Below are 5467 nucleotides of genomic sequence, written 5' to 3' on the forward strand. Positions count from 1 at the left end.
CTTCAAAGTTCAGCCCAAACACACACCAAGTGGGCCCCGGAAGTGGATTTCTGCACTATCTACTCATTTTCTGTAAACATAGGTCACTAGTTTAGTATAAATAGCACTTTTTACTATTGTATTAGAAAGCTTTTGAATGATCTTATGCCACTAGGGAGGCTGGCCATTTGGCCATGCCTAGACCTTCTTTTCTTATGTATCTTCTACGGTGGAGTTTCTACACCTCATAGATTAAGGTGAGGAGCTCTGCTGTTCCTCATGAATTAATGCAAGTACTATTGTTTTTCTTTCAATTCACACCTACTTCTTCTCCAAGATATACTCTCGTACTTAATTCAGTTAAGTCAGAATGAAGGGGTGACCCGCGACAATTACCCACTATCTTCATTACTCGCTTAGCCAAGATCCGCGGGCCTGACAACCACAAGCGGTCTACATGATGTTCAACGTAGTCATTGGACGACAGCCGGAGTATATTCTCTTGGGTCTCTGATCCGCGATTCGCATCGTCTCTACTGACAGCAGAGCATCCGAATCTGAGATTAGAACCTTTGTGGTATAGGCTAGAAACAATTGGCAGTATTCTTGAGATCTAGAAAGTCTAAACCTTGTCTGTGGTATTCTGACGTTAGGATTTTTGCTAGTAAAGAATTTTATAAAATATAGTCACGTTGTGAGTATAGATTCTAAACCAACAGAAAATCCCTTCGTACAAATGTTTTGGTTGTCACAAGTAACAAACCCCTAAATAAATTGATAACTGAGTATTTAAACCTCGGGTCGTCTTCTCAAGGAATTGCAGGGAGGTATCTTCTTATTATTGGTTATGAAGATTATAAATCGGGGTTTTAAAGATGAGGAACAAGTCATTTAAATTGCAATTAAAAAAAATAAAAGACTGTAAAATAAATAAATAACTGTAAAATAAATTTTTGGCAAGGTATGAGAAATTGGAAGTCCTATCCTAGTTATCCTTATCAATGATGATGAAAATTGAATCTTAATTCTACTTAGTTAACCTTTGCTAGTGCAAGGGAAGGTCAAGTGACTAATTAGTTTGATCTTCAAATCCTAGTTAATTCCTAGAAAAAGATTGGGATTATTGAAGTTCAAGCTAATTAGCAAAGATAGCAATTATCGATCACGTTGAGTCTAATAACTCATGGGTTACTGATTTCTTAACCAAGACCAAAAGGAGAAAAGTAAATCTACTAGAATAAAAATGTCTTCGGATTGGAAGCAACAGTAACATAAATAAAAGAGAGTAATAATAAGCTAAAATACCTCAAATAACATTAATTCAAAGAATAATCTGTAACGTAGGAGAATTCATAAATTAAATTGAGAAGATAAATAAAAAGGAATATGGAACCTGATGAAAAGAGATAATCCTGAAAGCAAAAGAAATCCTAATTCTAAATCCTAGAAGAGAGAGGAGAGAACCTCTCCCTCCAAACTAGATCTAATTCATCAATAGTAACTACTTGGAGATTCTCTTTCTAACGGATGCATTCCGCCACTTCATAACCTCTGATCTGCGCCTTCTGGACTTGGATTTGGGCCAAAAAGGGCTTCAAAAATCGTTGGGAGCATTTTCTGTAATTTCTAGTGCGTGGCCTCTGTCACGCGTCCGCGTGGGTCATGTGGTCGCGTCATTTTGAGTTTTCCTTGTCACGCGGTCGCTTCAGTCATGCGTCCGCATCATTTGCATTTCCCTTATGGCGCGCGATCGCGTCAATCACGCGGTTGCGTCACTGCCATTTCGCGCTGGCATGCGGCCGCGTCGCTCATGCGATCGCGTCACTGCCAGTTTCTTCAAAAACTCCGCTTTATGCTTTCCTTCCATTTTTGCATGTTTCCTTTCCATCCTTTAAGTTATTCCTGCCTTAGAAGATCTAAAATTACTCAACACATGAATCACGGCATCAAATGATAATGAAGGAAAATTAAAATTATTATTTTTAAAGCATAGGAAACATGTTTTTCACATATATCTCATAATAAGGAAGGGAAAGTAAAACCATGCAATTTATATGAATAAGTAAGTGAAGGATTGAATAAATCACTTAAATTAGGCACAAAATATATCATAAAATATGGGTTTATCATATTCTGAGTAGGATCTGGTAAGGGATGACTATGATGAGCTTCAAACTCATGACTGTTGGGCGCAGTGACAGTGTGCAAAAGGATCAATGGATCCGATTCCGACACAAGTGAGAACCGACAGATGATTAGCCCTGCGATAGCTGTGCCTAGTATTTTTCATCCGAGACGAGAAATCCAACAGTTGATTAGCCGTACAGAAACCGTAGCCGGACCATTTTCACTGAGAGGATCATACAGCTTGCCATGGAAGGGAGGACGCATGATTGGATGAAGACAATAGGAAAGCAGAGGTTCAGAAGCAACAAAGCATCTCCAAACGCTTATCTGAAATCCCCACCAATGAATTACATAAGTATATCTATGTTATTTTCCACTTTATTTATCTTTTAATTATCAAAACCTCATAACCATTTGAATCCGCCTGATTGAGATTTACAAGATGACCATAGCTTGCTTCAAGCCGTCAATCTCCGTGGGATCGATCCTTACTCACGTAAGGTATTACTTGTACGACCCAGTGCATTTGCTGGTTAGTTGAGCGGAGTTGTGAAAAGTGTGATCACAATTTCGTGCACCAAGTTTTTGGCACCATTGTCGGGGATTGTTCGAGTTTGGACAACTGACGGTTCATCTTGTTGCTTAGAATAGGTAATTTTATTTTATGTTTAAGCTTTCTTTTATTTTTATTTTCGAAAAAAATAATATATACAAAAAAATTAATAAAACAAAAAAAATAAAAAAAAATTTGTGTTTCTTGTTTAAGTCTAGTGTTAAATTCTAAGTTTAGTATCAATTGAATGTTTTCAAATTTTCTCAAGTTTTCGAAAAAAATTCATGCATTGTGTTCTTCATTGATCTTCAAGTTGTTCTTGATGATTTTCCTTGTTCTGATCTTTAAATTCTCCTGTTTTGTGTCTTTTTCTGTTTTTCATATGCCTTTTCAAATCCATAGTGTCTAAACATTAAAAATTTCTAAGTTTGGTGTCTTTTATGTCTTTCTTTTCTAAAAAAATTTCAAAAATATGTTCTTGATGTTCATCATGATCTTCAAAATATTCTTGGTGTTCATCTTGACATTCAAAGTGTTCTTGCATGCATTACTTGTTCTGATCTTAATTTTTCAAGTTTTGTGTTATTTTGTTGTTTTTCTTTCTCCTCATTAAAAATTAAAAAAAATATCTCTTTTCAAGTAAATAATACAGAGAAATGAAGATTCAGAATATACAGCAGAGGAATCACAGAGAAAAAGCTGGGCATTTAGAAAAACGCCTAGTAAGGAAGGAATTCTGGTATTAAACGCCAGCCAGGGTATCTGGCTAGGCATTAAACGCCCAAAGAGGTAGCATTCTGGGTGTTAAAAGCCAGAGTGGATAGCATCCTGGGCGTTTAACGCCAGGATGACGCAAGGGAGGTAATTTCATTTCAAATTCAATTTTTTTCAAATTTTCATATTTTAAATCATAATTTTAAAATCTTATCTTTCCACATTTTCAAAAATCCTTGCTAACAATTAATGTTTTCTTTCAAAAAATTGCAAGTTTGTTACTTTCTTGTTAAGAAAGGTTCAATCTTAGAATTTTAGAATCATATCCTTTAGTTTCTTGTTAGTCAAGTCATCAATTTTAGAAATCAAATCTTTTTCAATCATATCTTTTTAAAACCATATCTTTTTCAATCAAATCTTTTTCAATCATATCTTTTTAAATTTTGATTTAAAAATCTTTTTCTAACTTCTTATCTTTTCAAAATTATTTTCAAATCTTTTTCAACTAATTACTATTTCTTATCTTTTTCAAAACCACCTAACTACTTTTCCACTTCTAATTTTCGAAAATCACTAACCCCTTTTTCAAGAATCTTTTTAATTAACTAATTGTTTTAAATTCTAATTTTATGTTATTTCTTTTAAATTTTCGAAAACTCTTTCTCTCTCATCTCTTTCTATTTATTTTATTTAATTGCTAACATTCCTCCTCCACTCATCTAAAAAAAAATTTTCGGACTCACCTCTTTCCTCTACTCATTCTTCTACTCCTTTTCCTCTGACACATCAAGGAGTCTCTATACTGTGATATAGAAGATTTCACTACTCCCTTTTGTTCTCTTCTTTTTCATATGAGTAGAAACAGGGATAAAAACATTCTTGTTGAAGCTGATCCTGAACCTAAAAGGACTCTGAAGAAGAAGTTAAGAGAAGTTAAAGCACAACACTCTGGAGAGGACCTTTTAGAGAATTTCGAAGAAGAAGCAGACATGACAGCCGAACCCAACAACAATGCAAGAGATGCAAGGAAGATGCTTGGTGACTATACTACACCAACTTCCAACTTCTATGGAAGAAGCATCTCAATTCCTGCCATTGGAGCAAACAACTGTGAGCTTAAGCCTCAATTAGTTTCTCTAATGCAGCAGAATTGCAAGTTTCATGGACTTCCATCGGAAGATCCTCATCAGTTCTTAGCTGAATTCTTGCAGATCTATGATACTGTCAAGACCAATGGGGTTGATCCCAAGGTCTACAGACTTATGCTTTTCCCTTTTGCTGTAAGAGACAGAGCTAGAACATTGTTGGACTCACAACCTAGAGAAAGCCTGAACTCTTGGGACAAGTTGGTCAATGCTTTCTTGACCAAATTCTTTCCACCTCAAAAGATTTGCAAGCTTAGAGTGGAAGTCTAAACCTTCAAACACAAGGAAGGTGAATCCCTCTATGAAGCTTGGGAAAGATACAAGTAATTAACCAAAAGGTGTCCTTCTAACATGCTTCCAGATTGGAGCATCATATGTATATTCTATGATGGTCTGTCTGAATTGTCCAAGATGTCATTGGACCATTCTGCTGGTGAATCTCTTCATCTGAAAACCCCTGTAGAAGCCCAGGAACTCATTGAGATGGTTGCAAATAACCAGTTCATGTACACTTCTGAAAGAAATCCTGTGAATAATGGGATGACTCAGAAGAAAGGAGTTCATGAGATTGATACTCTGAATGCCATATTGGCTCAGAACAAAATATTGACTCAGCAAGTTAATATGATTTCTCAAAATCTGACTAGATTGCAAGCTGCATCCAGCAGTGCTAAAGAAGCCTCCTCTGAAGGAGAAGCTTATGACCCTAAGAATCTTGCAAAGGAAGATGTGAATTACATGGGAGAATCTTATGGAAACACCTATAATCCTTCATGGAGGAATCATCCAAATTTCTCATGGAAGGATCAACAGAAGCCTCAACAAGGCTTCAACAATAATAATGGTGGGAGAAATAGGTTTGGCAATAGAAAACCTTTTACATCATCTTCTCAGCAACAGACAGAGAATTCTAAGCAGAGCCTCTCTAGATTAGCAAATATAGTCTCTG

General features: G+C 35.9%; 1 non-coding gene across 1 annotated transcript; it reads right to left on the reverse strand.

Annotated features, from left to right (window-relative positions):
- Positions 1-4767: 4767 nt before the first annotated feature.
- LOC127747338 (small nucleolar RNA R71) lies at positions 4768-4875 on the reverse strand. The gene has a single exon (XR_008009138.1). It is a non-coding gene; the product is annotated as a small nucleolar RNA R71 (small nucleolar RNA).
- Between the last annotated feature and the right edge of the window lie 592 nt (positions 4876-5467).

The sequence above is a fragment of the Arachis duranensis genome, chromosome 4 (genome assembly GCF_000817695.3).
Source record: "Arachis duranensis cultivar V14167 chromosome 4, aradu.V14167.gnm2.J7QH, whole genome shotgun sequence".
In the NCBI taxonomy this organism is placed as follows: domain Eukaryota; kingdom Viridiplantae; phylum Streptophyta; class Magnoliopsida; order Fabales; family Fabaceae; genus Arachis; species Arachis duranensis.